The sequence below is a fragment of the Ursus maritimus genome, unplaced genomic scaffold (assembly GCF_017311325.1).
Source record: "Ursus maritimus isolate PB19 unplaced genomic scaffold, ASM1731132v1 scaffold_15, whole genome shotgun sequence".
Taxonomy (NCBI): Eukaryota; Metazoa; Chordata; class Mammalia; order Carnivora; family Ursidae; genus Ursus; species Ursus maritimus.
In genome coordinates this window covers 34,420,652-34,442,945 of record NW_024423897.1, presented here as the reverse complement: position 1 = coordinate 34,442,945, position 22,294 = coordinate 34,420,652, and positions in this window count along the sequence as shown.

Genomic DNA, 22,294 nt, shown 5'->3' with positions numbered 1-22,294 from the left:
AGGCAAAAGAAAATTCAAGGTAGATATTAAAATGACTGAAGAAGAACACTTCAGAATAATAAAAGTAATAAGAGTTATCAAATAAACCTTTATAATCCTGACAGTGTAGCTCCTAAATGTATAAAGCAAAAGCAAATAGAAAATATAAGGATAAATAGATCCAGAATCACAATGGACTTTAACATTTTTTTTGGAAATCCATAAATCAAATACATTAAAAATAAGGATATAAAAGATTTGATTAACACAATAAATTTTATGTGTGTGTGTGTGTGTGTGTGTGTGTGTGTATACACATCTGTAGCCAATGAACAGCATTCATTTTTTTCAAAAGCACATTAGGCAGTCAAAAAAAACGATCATGTATTAGAAAATATTTACAAATTAAATAGAAATCCCATAGGCCACGTTAATCATGGTACATTTAAATTAGAAATTGAAAAGGAAGAAAAAACCCGTCAAACCAAAAACCAACTTTACTTCTTAAAATTAAAAACTGTAGTCCTTGAAGAAAAATAAAACCAACATCTTTGTAACATCTGAGTTAAAGACGAAATAAAAAACTACTTAGAAATGCAATATAATAAAAGTACAATGTGTTAAAGGCATCAATATGGCCAAGACAGCACTCGGGGAAATATTTGTTATCATAATTGTACTTTTTAGGAAAAACAAGGAAAAAAACTAATCTTTGAAATTAAGAAGGTAGATACTAAAAATTAAAAAAAAATTATGCATGCCTGAATAAAAATGCCAAAGTTAAAGAAACAAAACAAAACAATTTATACATGTCTGAATAAAAATGCCAAAGTTAAAAAAAAGAAGCTAGATATATCAGAGAAAAATAAACTTAAAGAATGTGGAGTAAAGGAATTAATAAAGATAAAAGAAGTTATTTACACAGAAATTTAAAAATAATTAAATTAGTAAAGTTGTGTTGTAAAACCAAAAGCGGATTCTTTGCAAAGACTTGTGCATTCTGGTTCCCTGTGCCAGGACCTTCTCCTGTGTCCCATTCTCCCTCCTTCCACCCCCATCAGTCATAGGTACTAACAGCGAACCCAGTGGTCATCCTACTACATCTGTATTCAGAGGGCCTGAATACTGAACATAACATAATTAGTATACTTGTGGCAGGTGGCATTTATCGGTTTATTTTATTGAAGTCTACAGATGACATATTAGGAAATTTGAATGCAACCTGTACTGCATAGGATTGTATGCAAACCCTAGCTGTCTGAACCACTGCTGCATGTACTGTCGAAAATCTGGTACTTATAAACCCATGGTTTCTTCCTTGGAGAAGAAATCCTTTTTTTGTGAGTGAGCCCTGAGGGAGGAATTGCAATTACTTTAGAATCTGTGAAGCCCTGCCCATATGGCCATAGTGTTTAGGTGATGTTGCCACTGCTACTTTGCTTTTGATTCTACATACTTGGCTTCTCACCTGCACTTTATGCTCTAAAAAAATGGTTGGTGCTAGGAAAATTTGTGAAGGTCACTGTTGCATATGTGGCCACATTCCCAGCCCTTTGCAGCACCATCAAAGTATGTAGTGCTTTCTACTTTGGATCCCACTGAGCTAGGATGATACCCTAAATTCTAACCACTTCCTCCCCCATCCAGCTTATTAGTGCTATGTATCATGACCTTATATTTCTACTACATCCAAGAGGCTGATAACTAATTAGACAAAATGATTTGAATTTGGAATTCCTGGATCTAAAAGGAGTCTGAGAAATCATATTCACTATCCTTAACCACTTTAAACCCATGCTTCCCACAGAGAGCTTTTTGACTTTCATCTTTTGAATATTCTTACCAGTCAAATGGTTTTCGTTTCACTTTACTTTTCGTAGGATCTGTGATTAAAACGCTAAGAATGTTGGCAGACCTCTACCCCCGTTCTGATGCGCTTCTCCTGTGGAGGTGTATTCTCTTAGAATCACTGATATGTAGTGCAAGATTTGGGTTTGCATTTGGTCAGTTTGGTTATATGTAACAGGAGCATAAATGCAGTGGCCTAACCAGATAAGGCTTTGCTGAATTCCCAAGTACTAAGTCTAGAGGCAGAGAGTCAGTCTGGGGCTGCTGCTCAGGAAGTCACCAGAGAGTGAAGTTCCTCACCTGGGTACATTGCCTCCCAGAACTAAAGAGGAGTTCTGCTGGTATGGAAGATAGGGAAAATAGGTATCTGAGTAAGTCCAGCCTGCCCATTTCATAGATAAAGAACCTGAGAGCTATACAATTTTAGTGCTTGCCCAAGGTCATAAAGCTATTCAGTAACAAAGCTGAGACTAGAACTCAAAACCCAAGACATTCTCTTACCTGGTGTTCTCAAAATCCCCCAAATTTGACATCTCTACATTTTGCTCATGTCATTCCCTTTACTTGAAACTGTAGGCCAATATGCCTGCCCACTTCAACCATCTGAAAAGCCCTACCCCCCAATCCTACCCATCCCATCGGATGCTTTTCTTGACTTGAAGGTAGCAATTTCAAGAACTGGGGAAAACAGTGTTGGAAGTTGTGTTTGGCCTGAGGGTTCAGTCTTCAGATCATATAATTCTTAAGCCTCTTCATAATGTACATTAACCTAGAGATAGCTCCTTCTTACCTACCTCGCTCTCTCCTCCCGTCCACCATTTCCTTCCGTCTGCTCACCAGGATCTGCTTTGCTCCTTGAGCTCATGGGGGTAGAGCTGATTTTAGAGCCCAGTTCCCTCTGCACTCTCTGTTCTTACACCACAGCCTCTAGCAGCTAAATTGGAGAAATTTTGGGGGGGGGTCGTTATATTTGTGGGACTAATAAGTCCCTCAGAGGAATTAAGTGTTACCAGGACAGGACCCTTTGTTTTCTCATCTTTCTTTTTCCCATAGCACTTTCTACAGATACTAATAGTAGTTCCTCAAGACGTATTTGTTAGATGAATGGCTTCTCAGGAAACTTCTAGGAGTGAGGTCTGGGGGCTTGTAGAGGTGTGCTTTGCTTAGTGCCTGGTACATAGTAAGCCCCCGGTATGATGTCTGCAACTTACTTTCAACTATTTCAGCGTCAGTAGTATGGTATTATTTCAGTGTTGCTTTAAGTTACAATCTGGACATGATCAGTTGATCTAATCAGAAATATATACCTCAGGAGTAGTCAGTTTGTATTTAATCAGAAAAATCACACTTAAAAGGTACTTCAGTAAGCCCTCTCCTATCAATACTAGAAGCATTACTAATTGCATAATGAATGTTAGTAAAGATAGTGGTATTCAAATAAGTGGGCGGTATAAATTTTTTTGAGGTATTTCCTATTCTTGTATAAATAGGCTATGGGAAATTAGTAAGGCCTCATGGATGGTGCCATTGGTGTACTGGTAAATATTTAACAGGCTCTTTGGGGAAAATTTGTAGTGTTTGCTGATTTCTGTGGTGTAAATACTCCTACCAGTGACCCCAATACCAACATGATGCCATTGAACAAGGCACTGGGAAGAGATGTGCACAATTGGGGCCAGTCAGTAGGTAGGAGTCTCAATGAGCCAGTCTCAGTACACCTTAATTGTATTCCCCTATAGAGCGCTGTGTCCAGCCACTGGTTCCTGGGTTCTAGCCACCTCACTCCAATAGAGGCTAACTGTGTCCTGCTATAGAATGTCATCCTGTTAGTCTGAGGTGTATGTTTCTTGCAAGGTGGGCAGTGCTCTGAAAAGGACAGACATCTTTGAGCTTACAGAACAGGTGGTTTGTTTTCTGCCTGCTTGCAAATAAATGTCTGTGTGTGGCTGAATTTGGTCTGAGATTTGAGTTCACAAAACCTGTCAGAAAGATTGGAGGAGCAACTAATTCTCCTTTTCCTCTATGGCCCAATGAGAGCTACCAAAAATAACCTAATAGTTATGCATACATAGTGGTGTAGGCCAATTTACAATGCCCTCAGTAATTATTTGTTTTAGGAATACATGCTTCCAATCCTTGGAAATGAGTGTTATGCCTAGAGGTGTTCTCTCAGACCTTACTAGGCTGCTATGCTGCTGTTGTTTGTGAGATATTTTACCATGTGGTTGAGTGTGAGTTGGATACCAGACTCTCACCCTGAGTGTCCTTATATAACATGGAGTTGCTTAGAGCAGGTGTCGTGGTTCACATTCCCCTCCAAAACAGACTCTGAAACAGGGATTTGGGTGTTAGTTTATTGGGAGGTGATCTCAAGAGGGTGAAGGTGCAGGAACAGAGACCAAAAAAAAAAAAAAAAAAAATATGGAGGAAATCAAAGAGACACTATTGGGTGCATCACTTCTGTGGGCAGCTAATCTTGTTGCAGACCTTCTGAGAGGGTGAGTGGCACATAACTAAGAACTGTCTCACCAAGGAACTAGAAAGCTGAGGCATTTGTTCACCAACTTTGCCTCATTGGTTGCAAGGGCCAAGTACGCTCTCGAGTCCAGAGAAAAATTGTAGGTGAAGAGAAATACGTGTATTTGAGGGAGGAAGTCTCTGGTACATTCGAGAACTGTCTACTGAGGCTGTAAATGACCTCCGAGTGGGCTGAGGGCATGTGCACGGGCCTGACCTCCAGCAGGGCAGACCGGCCTCCTCAAAGTGGAAGAGCCTCCCTAACATCCTGGCAGGACACAGAGGCTCCACTCCTGCCAGGGTGTTTTGGGAGGTAATGAATAGGAGGTCAGTACCCCTACTCTACCCTGCTCTAGGGTGATCACCCTGTACTGGAAAGGGGTGGGTGCTGGACCCCAAGGTGTGGGGAGACTGAAGGGAAATGGTCTTGACTCTTGACTAATTCCCTTGACTATTAGCCATGCTCCCAGTGAATTTGGGAAAGAATATCTACCTGTTGGGTTCTCACCACCACCCACTTTCACTCCATAGGAAAGAGGGACCCAGAGGTGGTCCCAGAAATCTCCTCAAACTTTTGCCCATTTTTCTTTGAAACAGGGAAGCCTGTGTCTCCTCTAAATCCCATGTGCAGCAAATGTAAACTCTTCCTTACACTTATGTCAGCAACAGCAAAGGACATCAGACTTTATAGAGAGCATCTGTATATTCCATGTATCCAGGCTCTTCTTCTTTAAGTAATATTTGTTTGTTCTTTATCTTAGCTGGTGGTGCCCCCAGGCTGTTGAAGGGTAGACACCATCTTTAAAAACTGCAAAATAAATACCTTGGCAAACCCAGAAAGTGTTAGCAATTGGCTGAGGTCAAATTATTTAAATGAACATCAGCTTCTCTATCATGAAGAAGAACCTCCAACTGAAAATTAAGTCAGCCTAATAATAACCATTTGTTTCTCCCTCTGCACACATTAGTTGGCAAAACTGCCGTCTGCTTCCAACCAGGGTATTTCATTCATTTTTGGTTGCATTCTTGTCTTCCCAGTTTAGTATTGAGATTTTTATCCTGGGGCTGATTAGTTTCAGCTGATAACTTGCTCAGCCTCGAACTTTTTGGAGATAAATACAAGTAGAATAGCCAGGTGCTATGATGGATTTTTTTTCTGTGTAAGTTTATGCCATCCTTACTGTCTTCCCCTTTCACATTTTTCTAAAGAAAATGATAAAGAAAAATCTTATGAAATCTGTCAGCATAAGAGGACAAGAGCTTCACAGGAAGGATAAGAGAAAAAAAATCATTTGCCAACCCTCAGGGGCAGATTCTGAAGGAAATGTACAGCTTTATTTCTATTGCAGGAATATGTCAGATGGATGAAAAAAGTCCTGCCTTGGCATAACGGGCCCTGTTTGCAGCTGACAGCTTGAGGTTTCTGCACCGGGGACCCGAAAAGTTGTCAGTGTTAATAAAAAGAAGTTTTCCTGATAATGGTTTTGGTTCACTGTGTGCAGGCATGTGCTATTCCTAGTGTTTGGTCAGAAAGAAACTATAATATGGAATGCATTATACAGAAGAGCCAAAAATAACATCTGTCTCGCAAATAAGGGAAACGATCTCATTTCATATCTCTTCTTATTTGACAGCATCTTTTTTTTCTTTACTGGAAAATTATAGTTTTGTATAGTTTACAGAAATAACATTTAAACATTGCATGTGATTTTAGACTCAAATGGGATCGACTTAATAAAACACACAAGCAATTAGAGAACTTGGTTGTAATCACTTCTGAAATCCCAGAAGGTTCACATTGGCTGAGCTGAGTTGCTGCCTTCCCAGCTTCTCTCGTTTCGGAAGCTTAGTAGAGGAAATCACCGCTGCCCACATCATGTATACAGATCATCTTTACCTAGCAGTACAGATGGTTTTGAACTTTATACTGCTACTGCTTGGGCAGATTTCTCATTTCTCGAATGAAAATTATATTCACCAGGGATTAGAGTTTGGTGGACACAGACATTAAGCACACTTGGCAGCTCATCCTAGAGACCTTCTTAGGGAAGAAAGAATGATTGGGAGAGAGACCCCAGTTTTCTGTTTTTAATTTTATGTAACAGAGGAGTTACCTATTTCAGCTGTAAGCTTAGTCTACCTACTTGTATTTTTTGTCCTTCCAAATATACAAACTCTTCTGCAAGTCCAGAATGTGCTACGTGAAGGTGGCTATTTTGGTAAATGTGTCATGACAACCGTGTTATTTTCATTAGGATTTGTCTTGCTTTTGGATCTGCTGTGCTTGAGCTGTTTCGATCAGGTGGACCTCCATATTTCAGAAGGAGCTGGTATTTCCTGCTATTATGACTCTGCTTGATGAACTACCAATCTTCAGTTCTTATCATTGTTACTGTTTGGTTGGAGATTACGGTCTTTGATTTTAGTGCCCTTATCTGTAGGTTGAATTGTTTCTTGGATGCCCAGGAAGAATCTATTTGGCTAAGTAAATGATCTGTCGTTAGAGTAATTCTGATGGTCTTTAATGGGCAGTATTGAGGTGGAAGAGATTGTAGTGGTGTTAGTGATAGTGGCGATGGAGATTGTGGTGGTAGCAGTGGTGATGGATGTGTGGTGTTATCGGAAGCAGTGGTGGTGGTGGGGAAGGAGATGGTAGTGGTCGTAGAGGTGATGGTGGTGACCATGGAAATGGTGGTGGTGATAGAGAAGGTGGTGATGGGGTGGTGACACTATTTTGCCAGGCTTGGCTTTGGAGGGAGTTACACATAAGAGGCACTGAAGGCTTACTATTAATGATGGTGGTCAGATTTTTACTATTTAAGGTGTGGTCTGTACAATAGCAGCATTGACCACCAACTAGGATTTTGTTACAAATATAAAAGCTTAGGCTCCATCTCAGACCAACTGAATCACAGTCTACGTTTTGACAATATTCTCAGGTGATTTGTATGTACATTAAAGTACCAGAATTATTGGTCTAAAGGAGAAATACCTACAAATATCTGTTACCCTCGTTGCCCATCCTCCTCCCCTGTCTCCTTACTGTGAGGGAATCTCAGCCTTCCCCTGTGTATAAGATGAGGGAGATCAATGGTTAGCTGCAGAATAGGTTATTTGGCTTATAATTTAGGGTCTAGAGTCAGCTGTAAGTATGGATCCAAAAGAAAGCTGTTCATGCCCTAAAATTTGAAATTTTCCAACTAAATATATCCTCTCTAAAGAGTGCTACTTTGCCTAACATTCTCTTTAGCTTGACTTTTTAAAAAGCCCAACCTTTTAACAGGAATGAGACATTTAGGTACCACAGTGAGGCACTGATTACATCATCTGATTAATATATTAGCATGCACAGAACCTTGGGACTGAAACTCACTCCACATGGATTCCTTAGGGCAATCTTAAGAAGGCTTGCCTATCGTACCTGATATACAGTGGGAACCCATGGCATAATGCTGATACACACACACACACACACACACACACACAGACATCCAGATTAATTACATTAACAGAAATTCCTGTGTAGTGTTAGTGGTATGTGTATAAATTTTGTGAGGAGAGGCAAGGTTGATTTCTACACATATATTATGGTTATGTATTTGCTATATAATAAGCTACCCCCAATTCCTAGTGGCTTATAACAACAATCATTTATTTTTACTCACAAGTGAATCATTTGGGCTGGGCTCAGTGAGGATAGCTTGTCTCTGTCCTACATACTGCCAGCTGAGTTGGCCTGATTAAGACCAGAAGGTATGCTTCCAAAGGGGCTCACTTCCACGAACAAGTTGGTGTTTGGCTGGGGCTGTCAACCAGGGTCTTGGTTCTTCTCCATAGGACCCTTTTGCTGAGGCTTCTTCACAGCAGGATGGTTGGGTTCCAAGAGAAAATGTTCCCAAAGACTTGGGCAGAATCTATAAAACTTCTTCTAGCTTCTGAAGTCCCAGATGTCATTTCTTTGTGATTGCCTTTCTTTCATGTGGGTGCCCTTTCCCATGTGTATCCCAGTGGCTCACCGTTTCTTCTCAGTACTGAGTTTTCCTCTGAGTCTTCTCATTATCAGTCCCAGTCCAGACACTGAAATGAGAAACACCATTCAAAGGCAGGTGTTTAATGATACAATGGGCTTACAGTATTATCTTTCTTAGTATGTTTACTTTGTATGTAGTGATTGCACCCTTGTTTAACCTAAATCAAATCACTGTGTATTTATTGAGAATCTGTTATGTGCAAGGCTGTGTGTGGGGCTGTGGAAGTGCCAAAGCAGCATTAGACATGACTTGCCCCAAGGAACTTAAAATTTGGCTGTAGAAAGGAACCTGACATACCTTAGAAATAATGAAAATAGAACTTCAATGCTGAGCTGTTGGTTTTGAACATCTTAGGGAGGCAAACTCAGCACCAGGATGAAATGTAAAGGGTGATTGTAAATGGAAGGGCATTTTTCTGCCACCATACAGGGCTCCTCAGAGTGCTTTATAAAGATCCTGCTGTATGGTGGGAGTGGCTGCCAGGTCTCAGGGGAGCCGTGTGACCCAGAGAGATATTGAGGGTGGTGATGGTCATGGTGGATGAGTAGACCAGGGGAAATCCTCACTCATTATGCTTGCAGATGCAATCAGGTGACTGAAGAAATTATAAAGGAGGTGTGAGGACCTGGGAAATGTCATTGCATTCCATTTTAGTTCAACAGCCACATTCTTCAGGTTGCTTTACTATGGTAATATCGCTTCTCCCCAAATGGTGCTGCTGGTGTTTGGAGAAAACCCTTATCTTGATTTTCAGAATGACAGTCAGATATGAGCTATCCTCAGAAACCTCCAGAAAGCCTACCTTTCCTTCAGCTCTTCAGAGGGAAACAGGATATTTTGTGGTAGGTCAGGAGATGAAGCAAGAAAACTGGTAGGATGGGGAATGCAAATAAGGAAAACCAGATCTACAGAAAATGGCAGAGAGTTAATAAAGCAGGGCAGGCATGTGGCATACATTTAAATGAGACAAGTTTCCTATCTTTTAAAACAAGTTTACCAACTTTTCATGTATGCAGGGAGACCACACAGCGTCTGTCATAAAATCCAACCCGAATGGATTTCTGGATTTACCCCCTACTCCCGCCTGTTCCCACACACCGCACGCTTTCAAAGAAACAAAAAGGAAAGTGAATTTGGGGGGCGGTAGGCTACATGCCTACAGAAGAATACCACCAGCTTAACGTCGAACTGCCACATTTAATTCTAGGCCAGGCTCGCTGCCAAGTCCCACAGAAAGCAAATGCACACCCAGTGTTTTAGCCACAAGTTAACACTGCAACAGGGCCCATTAGTGATTTGTAAATCATTATTCCCATTGGTACAGTTACTACCTCATATGGAACTAGGCAGGGACAATTTTAAGGGAGTCTATTTATATCATTAGCTAACTGCTGGCTCATTCATTCGTTCACGTCTCCAGTCACAGCCTTTTCTCTGTGCTCCACCAGCACTCTGTACGTGTTTTCCTTATAGCATTTGTCACACTGTATTGTTAGCATCACCAGATTTAGTTTCATTTGTTCTTGAGGACACGTGGCTTAGACTAAATTTCCCCACCTCCTTCACCTTTAGGTATAGCCACATTACAGAGTCCTACCTTAAGGAGTGTGAGCGGATGTAGTGAGTTCCATATACAGGCCTGGCCTGTAAGACAGCTTTTCACGCAAAATCATCTCTGCTCCTTTCTGCTTCCAGCTGGCTGGAATGGAGATAATGCCCAGGGAAATTTTTATAATTTTCCTTTGTTATAATGTCTTTATTTAGTTTTAGTATTAGGGTTATGCTAGCCTCATAAAAGGAGTTAGGAAGTATTCCCTCCTCTGTTTCCTAAAAGTTTGTGGAACACTAGAATTATTTCTTCCATAAATATTTGATAGAATCCACCAGCAGAACCATCAGGGCCTGGAATTTTGTTTTGTGGGAAGGTTTTAAATAAGTTCAATTTATTCAACAGCTATAGGGCTATTCAGATTTTTTACTTCGTTTTGCCCCAGTATTGGTAAGGTGAATTTTTCAAGAATTTGTTCATTTCATCTAAGTTGTAGAATTCATCAGTGTAAAGTTTTTTATAATGTTCATTTATTATCTGTTTGCTGTTTGTAGGATCTGTGGTGATAATCCTTTTTTTATTCCCGATACTGGTAATTTGTGTTCTCAGTGTAACTTTGGTAACCAAATGTTGAAGATGCTGAAGCCATAAGATGGAATGTACATAGGTCTTTGAATCACCCTTTGGCGGAGAGCTGCCAGCTCATCCGAAATGCCTGTATCATATTGTTACGTGAGCAAGAAATAAACAGCTGTTGTATTAAGAACAGATTTAGGGGCGTTTGGTTTGCTGTGGCAGCTAGCATCACTTCACCTATTGAGAGTGTCATTATTGGTTTGTGTTTGTATTTCTTGCTCGGTGGTGGCCCCCACAGGACAGGGGCGATGAGAATACTGCTCTTGGTATTTGTTCTTGGGCTTAGCACAATACTTGGTGAATATTAGGTTTTCCACAAATGCTTTTTGAATAGAAACAAATGGCTGAAATGGTTCCTGTGAGTTTGGAGCCTACAGGTTTTCTTTCCCTGAGATGGGTGACTCAACTCCAAGCTGGAGGCCCTAGAAACACTCAGCATCAATTGCTCTTTCTGTGAACCTCCACGTTTCCTTACCCTTCTCACCACTTTCGGCATCCTGCCTGTATTTAGAAGCACACCTGTGTGTCTCTGTTAGAGGCCTGTTAAGGGCAGCAAAATCTCATCAATTCAGATACAGCTAGAAGAGAATACAGAATAAACCAGACATGGGCTAAGCTTATGTTTGCTTTTGCTTTCTTACCAAAGCATATCAGCAAAGAATCAACCCACCAAACAACACCACAGCTCAGAAATCTATGCAAATGAGTATGTAAAAATAGATCCCAGAGAGGAACATTGTTCATACTATAAAAAATGTTTTGTATTTCAGACTGTCACCAAATTGGACGAGTCCTCTTAAAAACAAGAAGTATTGGTGAAGGGCTCCCTGTGCTAAGTAACCATTAGCTGAAGGCTGGGTGTCTTTTGCAGTCCTTTTAGGTGAGAATGGAAAGATTCTAACACATACACTTTGCTGGGTGCTAGGGAACCTTGAGAGCATTTTTCAGGTAATAACAAATGCTTAGAACCAAGTTTCATTTCATTGGTGCTTTTTCTTAATTGCTATCAAGTTTTCTACTCTGTTTAAAGCAAATAGGTGCCATGCTAATTCTCAGAATATTTTTGTACTTTGTCTTGTCTAATCTAAGCTGAAGAGTTTCTACAGTACTCTCTTTCATGCTTCACACACATCCTTAGAAAAGTATGTCGGCCTCCTTCATTATACTCTGCAAATGCATTCTAGCAAAGTTTATTATAAAGCAACTATTATTTTCCATAAGGATCTGGAGATTGATTCATCTGGAGAAAATCTTCAGGTGGATTGGGCTGAAACTACTCTTTGGGATGTTTTGTTATATAGCAGTAGCTAACTGATACAACCTCAATTGCAGCAGTAATCAATTACTATTCATGAATCCCCAATTTGAGTACATATTGAGTCTGGTCAGCATTGTGGTTTAGGCTCTTGGCTTTGGAACCAGACTACCTACAGTTCAAATACCGGTTTTTAAACTGACTTAACTTATAATAGTGCCTGGCAACTAGGAAGCATTATAAGCATGTTAAGTAAAATGCTCTGTGGCCAGATCTGTGGCAAGTATATGCACAAATGGTCTCTATCCCCCTCACTCTTGTGAAGTAGATAATATTATATCTGTTTAGTAGCTGTGGATACCAAGGTCTGGAGATGTTTAGAAATTCGTAAGTATCACAGTCATTAAGTGACAGAGCTAGAACCTAGGTCTGGCCATGTTTATATCCATTATAGTGCATCTTAGCCATTTAAGCCTTCTTTTGGGTGGGCCTTTCATCCCAAATTCAGTCTTGTGCCTCAAGTAGAATTTTTAAAAATAAATTCAGAAATCTAGATAATACAAGAGGGCAGGAGAGGATGCAACAGAGAAAACGTGGACGTACTAAGTGCTGGGTATCCCCTTTTACTTACCAAAGGTAATGTGACATTAAAATCCTGTTAATATATATCAGTTTTGGTCATGAGAAATGAAGATAAATGAAAACCACCAAGGCTAAATTTTATCTATTTAGTATGGTAAACACTTTATTAAGACAGACTTATTGCTGGATTTGAGGATGGAGTTGGGGAATAAACCTAACTGAACTTACAATATTTGAATTCTAGATTTATTTTTCAGAGAGGTCCAGCTTTATTTAGGTAAATAATATTTCCATGGCAGGGACACCTAGGTGGCTCAGTCGGTTAAGTGTCTGCCTTTGGCTTAGGTCATGATCCCAGGGTCCTGGGATTGAGACCCTCATTGGTTCCTTGCTCAACAGGGATCCTGCTTCTCCCTCTGCCTCTGCCCCTCCCCCTGTTTGTGCTCTCTCTCTTTCTCTCTCTGTCAATATAAATAAATAAAATCTTTAAAAATATGTTTGCATGGCAGATACTGTTGTTTATAGATCCCACTGAGCAGTCGTAATTATTGATATTTAGCTCTCGCCTCTTCCCTATCTCCTGAACTATATGGAATTCTAATGAAATAAATTGCTTAAACATAGCTCAAGTCTTTTATTATTATTGTTGTTATTATTATTATTATTATTATCCTTGGAAAGATAGTAATGATCCCAAATTCTGGATTCCAGGAGATATATAACTGAGATTTTGTAATCCCTCATTCCTCTAGATTATCCCATACAACTTTTGATCATTGTCACCAACAAGCAGCAACATGCTAAACTTCTCCCTTGCTTGTGCATATGTTAGTAAATTGTTAAAAAAAAAAAAAAAACCAACCCTGTTAGAGTCAATTCTTTGGGAGTCGACTTTGGTAAACCTGGCCTTCATAATCCACAGCCTGGATAGTATGCTTCTGAACCCCAGAATCTTTGCTGAATGTATTTTTCCAAATGTCCAGTTTCTGTTTTCCTTGATGCTTTCCTTTACTCTAAAGAGACTCAGACTGTCGTAAACAGTTTCTGCCTGGAACCAATCTCAAATGACCCAGGTTTTCAGTCCTGTATCCTGTATATCAGAATCATAATGTGCATCCAACCAAACGTTTAAGAGCTGCAGTTCACCCCAGAAGCTCAAGACCAGTTGCTTCATGTGTATGGTGACAAGCATGTCAGCTAAGATGAGGGCAGCCTTCTGTGTCAGGAGCTTCCTTGCAGAAGATGGACGGTTGTTGCGTGAATCCCCATCTCTAGGGGTTGGCCAGTGCCAAGTCCAGACTCATGGACAGATAATTATTATCATAATAAAGTTACTTCAAAGAACGAGTAGAATTCTGTGGCTGTGAGATCATGGTAGATATGAGTGCAACTTTTGTAGCATTTCATTAGTTTCTCCCTGGAACAGTCCAGGAAGTGGCATGCATGAGGCTTTCTGGCTCACAGATTTGTTGTGCTTCTGGCTGAAAAAAAAAATATTGAAATCTTAAGAAATATGTTTATGGTGCCTGTATCTTAAGAAGCTTTTACTTGATCTTGGCAGGGCAAGCGGCTGTTTGAACAATTGAAAACATCTTTTTAAACTGTTTCCAGAAAGCATTTGCAAACACCCCGAAGTAAGGCTACATACTTACAATTCAGCTCTAAGCCTCAATTAAGGCTGTTGTACAGCATTTGCTGCCTCTTAATAGCCTGACACCATAATAATATTATGCAGTATCCCGAGATAATGAGAAGAATGCCTAACATCTGCTTATACTCAGAGAACAAAGGGGAATGCAAGGATGGGTCCTGCAACACTTGCAAAGCATCGCCTTTGCTTGCTGGAGATGTAGGGTGGCTTTTTCCTTGGATTGCTTCTCTGCCATCCAGAGGCAATGGCAAAATGTTCTGGAAGAGGCTGGAGAAAACTTACCATTGATAGGCTACTCAGGCTGGGGGCTTAGCAAAACTGACCTCATTAAGGAAACCGTTTTTGGACTATTCCAGAATAGTTGAAGATAGTATTTTTAATTACCATTTCTTTTTCGTGGAAAGAACATTTAAGATTTAGTATTATTAGCTCTAATCACCATACTGTACATTAGATCCCGAGAACTTATTAATCTTCTAACTGGAAGTTTGTACCCTTTGACCAATATTTCCTTATCTCCCGCATTCCCCCCAGTCCCTAGTGATCACTGTTCTACTGTCTGTTTCTCTGAGTTTAGCTTTTTTATATTCTATATATAATAAGTGAGATCATATATTTATTTGTATGTGTATTTGTTTTTCTCTGACTTCTCTCACTTAGCATAATGCCTTAAAGGTCCATCCATTTGTCTGTTGATGGATACTTAGGTTGTTTCCATATTTTGGCTGTTGTGAATAATGCTTCAATGAACATGGGAGTGCAGATATCTCTATGAGATCCATATTTCAGTACCTTTGGATATATACCCAGATGTTGGATTGGTGAATCATATTGTAGTTCTATCTTTAATTTTTTGAGGAACCTCCATACTGTGTTCCATAGTAGCTGTAGCAATTTGCATTTCCATTAACAGCGCACACGGGTTCCTTTTCATCCATGTCCTTGCCAATACTAGTTACCTCTTGTCTTTTTAAAGATAGCCATTCTGCATCCAAATCAGCAAAGAAGTCAAATTCTCACTCATCGCAGATGCCGTGTTACTGTATGTGGAAAACCCAAAAGACTCCACCCAGAAAATATTAGATCTCATACAGGAATTCAGCAAAGTGGCAGGATATAAAATCAATGCACAGAAATCAGTTGCATTTCTATACACAATGAGACAGAAGAAATAGAAATTAAGGAATTGATCCCATTTACAATTGCACCAAAAACTTTAATATACATAGAATAAACCTAACCAAAGAGTAAAGGATCTGTACTCTGAAAACTATAGAACACTTATGAAAGAATTTGAGGAAGACACAAAGAAATGGAAAAATATCCCATGCTCGTGGATTGGAAGAACAAATATTGTTAAAATGTCTGTGGTACCCAGAGCAATCTACATATTCAATGTAATCCCCATCAAAAGACCATCAATGTTTTTCACAGAACTGGAACAAATAATCCTAAAATTTGTATGGAACTGGAAAAGACTCCAAATAGCCAGAGGAATGTCGAAAAAGAAAACCAAAGCTTGTGGCATCACAAAGCTGGGCTTCAAACTATATTACAAAGCTATAATCATCAAGACAACATGGTATTGGCACAAAAACAGACACATGGATCACTGGAACAGAATAAGGAACCCAGAAATAGACCCTAAGCTCTATGGTCAACTAATCTTTGACAAAGCAGGAAAGAATATCCAATGGAAAAAAGACAATCTCTTCAACAAATGGTAATGGGAAAATTGGACAGCCACATGCAGAAGAATGAACCTGGACCATTTCCTTACACCATACATAAAAATAAACACAAAATGGATGAAAGCCCTAAATGTGAGACAGGAATCCATCAAGATCCTAGAGGAGAACACAGGCAGTAGCCTCTTGGACCTTGGCCACAGCAACTTCTTGCTAGATGCATCTCCAGAGTCAAGGGAAACAAAAGCAAAAATGAACTATTGGGACCTCATCAAGATAAAAAGCTTTTGCACAGCAAAGGAAATAGTCAACAAAACCAAAAGACAACCAACAGAATGGGAGAAGATATTTGCAAATATCTTATCAGATAAAGGGCTAGTATCCAAGATCTTAAAGAACTTATCAAACTCAACACCCAAAAAAGAAATAATCCAGTCAAGAAATGGGCAGAAGACCTGAACAGACATTTCTCCAAAGAAGGCATCCAAATGGCCAACAGACACATGAAAAAATGTTCCACATCACTCGGGCATCAGGGAAATACAGATCAAAACCACAATGAGATACCACTTCACACCAGTCAGAATGGCTAAAATTAACAAGTCAGGATCAACAGACGTTGGTGAAGATGCAGAGAAAGGGGATCCCTCTTACACTGTTGGTGGGAATGCAAGCTGGAGCAGCCACTCTGGAAAACAGTATGGAGGTTCCTCAAAAAGTTGAAAATAGAGCTACCCTACAACCCAGCAATTGCACTACTGGGTATTACCCCAAAGATACAAATGTAGTGATCTGAAGGGGCACCAACGTTCATAGCAGCAATGTCCACAAGAGCCAAACTATGGAAAGAGTCCAGATGTCCATTGACAGATGAATGGGTAAAGATGTGCTATATAATATACAAGGGAATAATAGCCATCAAAAAAATGAAATCTTACCATTTGCAATGATGTGGGTGGAACTTATTATGCTAAGCAAAATAAGTCAATCAGAGAAAGACTGTTATCATATGATTTCACTCTTATGTGGAATTTAAGAAACAAAACAGAGGGGAAAGGAGGGAAAAATGAAACAAGATAAAACCAGAGAGGGAGACAAACCATAAGACACTCTTAACTGAGGGTTGCTGGACGGGAGGTGGATGGGGGGGGATGGAGTAACTGGGTGATGGGCATTAAGGAGGGCACGGGATGTAATGAGCTTTTGGTGTTATAGGCAACTGATGAATTCCTGAACTCTACCTCTGAAACTAATAATACACTATATGTTAATTAATTGAATTTAAAGAAAATAAAATTAAAAAAAATAAAGATAGCCATTTTGACAGGTATGAGGTAATACATCATTGTGGTTTTAATTTGCATTTCCCTGATGATTCAGTGATGTGGAGGTGTTAGCTAATGTTATAGTGGTAATCATTTTGTAACATATATATGTTTCAGATCAACGTGTTGTACACCTTAAACTTGCATAGCAGTATATATCAATTATATCTCAAAAAAGCTGAAAAAATGTAAACGTTAAATAAGTTGTATTTTTAAATTAGCTTATTAAAATAAGAGTATCTGGTTTCCAGATGGCACAGAATACTCCAGAGATAATGAGTCTTTCTGACTTGGATCTTTGCTGTAATCTTCTCTAATCTCTAGTATCATCCTCTGGAACCAAGTGATGGGGAATGATGTTGAATATGCCCTTCTGACACTTGTAGCAATAGACCCACCCGGAAGGAGGTTTAAGATGGATTTCCCTTGTGCCACGCTCTACTTTCCTGGGGTCATACTCTGTGACAAGGATCGTCATGCTCAGTCTTCATTAAGTAGGAACTTGAGACACGATGAGAGGAAATAATTTGCAAATAGCAACACAGCAGGTAGGAGAAGGAATAGCAAAGATGGAACCCAGTGTGTATGCTTCCTGGTCTGCTAGGCAGTGCTGTGCTCTTACATGTTTAACAGAACTGTAGGAAAAAACAAAAGACCGTGATTAATTAATTGAAAGAGAGGAAACTAATGACTAGTGGGCATTCACTGGTTGACTTTCTAGTACTTTCCAGTCTTTTTCTATTTTCTAAAAGAACTCTGAGTTTCCTACCTTGCAGTTTATTGGGCCTTATACTGGTCTGGATACTCCTGGAAACAAACATGACACAAGGATTTAGGTAAAAGTAGTTTATTTAGAAGAAACACTGGTGGGAGAGGGAAAGTCATTAAAAGGTGTGTTAACCAACCACCATGGACAATGGAGCTCAATACCCCTGGGAAACTCTGGGCTACTCTTTAGAACACACCTGAGTTCTTCCAACTGAGACGTGAGAATGCTGGGATACTTATATGCCAATTCCCTAAATCTGTAGTTGAGGGCTGCTTCTTGGGGGCATTAACTCTGGAGCTTCTAGCCTGTTCTGTGCATGGGCTGGACATATTCTTGTGGTCAAGAAAAAAAAAAAGGAAAAAAGCCAGCAAGCAGAAAGCAGCAGGTGCTTGGAGTAAGCAGTCTTGGCTGAGTAAATTGAGGGCTGAGGGGAGGTGTATGAGCACCACCAGTGACTACTGCAGGACTTGACAACTCCTCCATCTCAAGGGGGAGGCCCTGATTACCTCGAAGCAGTCAGCACAGTCCATCCCCTTGGACGCTGTCATTGATTTGCTATTTGGGCAGTTGAATCAAATAGTCTATGTTAAGCATGTGACTCAAACCCCAGACTTTAATTGGCTGTTGCAAGGGCTGACTCTTTCCATTAAATATGAAGAAGCAGGAAGCCCTGGAAATTGCTGGCAGCTTTTTGGAAGCAAGGAGAAGAACCATCTGATCCTGAGGATTTGTAGCCATGACTGGAGAGAGAGGAGCATGGTCCCGATCAAAGAAATTGGGCCCTGCATTAAGGTTTATACAAAGCTGAACCAATTGCCTGGGACTGCTGTAACGAAGCATTGAAAACTAGGTGGCTTGAAACAACAGAAATTTGTTATCTGACAGTTCTGGAGGTCAGAAGTCTTGAAACCACAGTGTCAGCAGGGCCAAGCTCTCTCTGACTGCTCTAGGGGAGAATCTTTCCTTGCTTCTTCTAGTTTCTGGTATTTGCTGACAATCCTTGGTGTCCTTTGGCTTATACATGCATCACTTCAGTCTTGTGGCTGTCTTTTCCCTACAAGTGTTCACATCTTCTTCCTTCTGTCGATGTCTATATTCTCCCTCAACCCCTTTGAAGGACATCAATCATGTTGGATTAGGACCCACCCTAATGACCTTATTTTAACTTGTTTACCTCTATAAAGACCCTATTTCCAAATAAGATCACATTCTGAGATGTTGGAGGTTAGGACTTCAACATATCTTTTTTGGGGGAGACATAATTCAACCCATAACAGAAGCCAAACCTTTTTTATTAGATTGGAAACAAGTCTGTTTTGATTTAAGGGCATTCGGGTTGAGATTTTTCTCTTTCCTCTTATGACATCTTACTTAATAATTTTTTTATCTGTGGCTGTGGATAAAACAAAACAAAGCAAGTGGGGAACTTAACGTCCATGAGCTAATGTGGTTGGCCCAATCACAATGTGTGAGTAAGCACTAGGATTAGAATATGCACCGCCGAGGTGCTCAATATAAATTTTCAGACAGGGCCTCCATTCAGTCATTGATTGAACACGTATTTCCTAAAATCCCCTTCTCCGTTATGTGTCAGATACTGTTCTAGGCATTGGGAATATAGCACTAAATAAAAAAGACATGTTTCTCTGCCCTCATGGAGTTTATATTCTAATAGGGGAAAGACATTATAATAAGAGTAATTGGTAAAATGTAGGGTACATTGGATAATACTATAGGTACAGGGAGTATCACGAGACCTGAAATTTTAGATAGAGTGGACAGAGAAGACCCTGCTAGTAAGATGACATTTGCATAAAAACCCAAAGGAAGTGATGTAGTTATTCACGTAGATGGATCCTAATGAGAATGTGGTATCCATTCTAAGTCTCACTGGAAGCATAAATGGATTAAAAGCCAGAAAGACTTACTCATAGAGGAGCCTCTCCAAGAGGGGATTATAACTAGAAGCTTTTGTGTTTAAAGGGAATTTGGTTTATTTCCACCTGGTCCATCTTGGACACCTAGAGAACTCTATAAGCTGTTGTATCTGTTTGTAGGAAATTACCTGTGGCAAAAGTTGAGTCCAGCTCATAGCCTGTGATGAGCCAAATGTGTCTTTAAAAGCTGAGACTGTTCTTACCAGCCATTTTGAACATTCTTCCTGACTTCAGGGTTTAAGTGCTAGAAAAAGAAAGAGAAGGACGAAGACTGTTGTAATGTCTCTTGGGGTTTATTATTTTTAACAGCAAAATAATTGATTTTCTAAAATATCCAAATATACAGGGTGTGGCTTGAAGGGCCAGGACTGATTCCACAAGCACCCGCTGAGATTCTGTTGTATTTCTTCTAGTTGTAGTATTATAAGGTCTTATGGATGGGCAACAGGGATTGAACAATGCTTTAGACCTGGTTAAATACACTATTTATACAAAAGGACTCTTTGTGCTCCAAAATTACATTGAAAAGGATGATTTGTTACTTTGCCAGTTGGTATCACTTAGCACATTTCTTTACAACCCCAAATTAAGACAGCAGCCATCAGTTATATAAACAAAGCATTGACTCTAGTGCAGGTGGTAAATAGAATTATGCTCTACTGAATTGTTCGTTGCTTTTGGATAGTAGCTACATGAGGAGTAGATGATTATGAGTTTCCTATATCCAATATTCCTATATCCTATATCCATGATGGTAGTGGTAATCAGGGTTTGGATACTTGGTTAGGAAACTTCAGAAATGTCCCTTTCTGTAGGCAAAGTTAAGTTCTAGGAATTTACAAATGATATGAATTATTAAAGGTTCAATTTATGAGGCTAAAAGAGGCCCCAAAATTCAGAGGCATAAAGAGACATGTTGGCTTTTCTCCGCTGTAAGTCTAGGGACAGGTGAGCAGTCCAGGGTAGACAGATGGGTCTACTGTCTGAGGTCACCCAGGACGAAATTTCTTCTGTCTTGTGATTCTGCCATTGTTAGGTTGTTGTCCTCACCTCCCTGGCTGCAGCTGTCTCAGCACCACTGTGTTTGCTTTCCAGCCTTTAGGAATGGGGAGGAACAAGTAGAGGAGAGGCAGCCTCTTTTGAATGACATGACCTGGAAGTTGTACACATCTCTTTGGGTCACACCCAGAGCCTAGCTGCAGGGGAGGCTAGAGGCATCTCTAGCTATGTGGTCTTGTTCCTTGCAAAAACTCCTGAGGTTCAGTTACAAAGAACAAAGATTAGAATGGCTATCAGGAGACTACTAGCTTAAGAAACAGGGCTATGGTTTCTCTCATGAGAAGGAATGAAATTTGGACTTTTCAGGGCTGATAAAACTTTGGGAGGCATTCATTTACTTAACAACCACCAGTCCTGAGGATATGATGTTTTCTTCATGGTCATGCAGTCTAGTTGGAAAGATAGGCAATTAAATAGAAATTAATAATATATGAAGATGTGCCATAGGGGAGATACAAATAATGCATGGACAGAGAGCAGAAGAACCCAACCTCATCTAGGGACAGAAGGACCATGATGGTTCGTTCCCAGGGATGATTGATGCTGGGCTGAGACTTCTGTGCAAGGTCCTGTTTGGGTGGAAAGCGGAAATTGTTCCAAAGGTGGGAATCGGAGACATGGTATAACTTTAATGAATCTTCCGAAGACGGAAGTCATTTACAAGGCTGCTGCAAGAAATCTTAACCCAAGGCAGAAGCTAAAGGGAAAGCTATGCAGAATTTATCCAGAAAGGAGGAAGGATTACTGAGCCAGGAGGAGATTTTCTTGGCACCAGTCTTACAGTGAAGTAGAGAGTCGTGATGAGCCACAGATCCTGGGTCATCTGTTGTGATTTGAAGCATGGACCTGGTTATTGTTTGGCTGCGAGCACCAATAAATCAATCAAGCTTTTCATCAAGAATTAGAATATTCCTCTAATTCCCCATTAATCACGTCTTTTGGAAAGGTAGGAAGTGGTAGGAATCACATCTGTTTGGTTGTTTGGCACCGAAGTATTAGCTCTCCTAGTGTTTATCTGGTGTTTCTTTATTAAAAAATGTTGTAAGTTTGAACCATGATAAAATATATTTTATGTGGAGAGTTGTTTTTGGGAATGGATAGCAGATTGTCCTGGAAAAAAAAAAAGAGGGGTGGGGGATATTGCAAGATAGTGATTGGGTAAAAATGAGGGAACTTACTTCACAGTCTTTGCCAGTTTGGAAAAAATATCTCATTTTGTCCTGTACTGGAACAGGATCTCTCCTCTTTGATATATATATTTTATTAGGTTTAGGTTTTGTTCTGAGCTGCTGGATGCTTTTAATTTTACCTTTTTTTTTTTTAAGATTTTATTTATTTATGTTATAGAGAGACAGCCAGCGAGAGAGGGAACACAGCAGGGGAGTGGGAGAGGAAGAAGCAGGCTCCCAGCGGAGGAGCCCGATGTGGGACTCAATCCTGGAACGCCGGGATCACGCCCTGAGCCGAA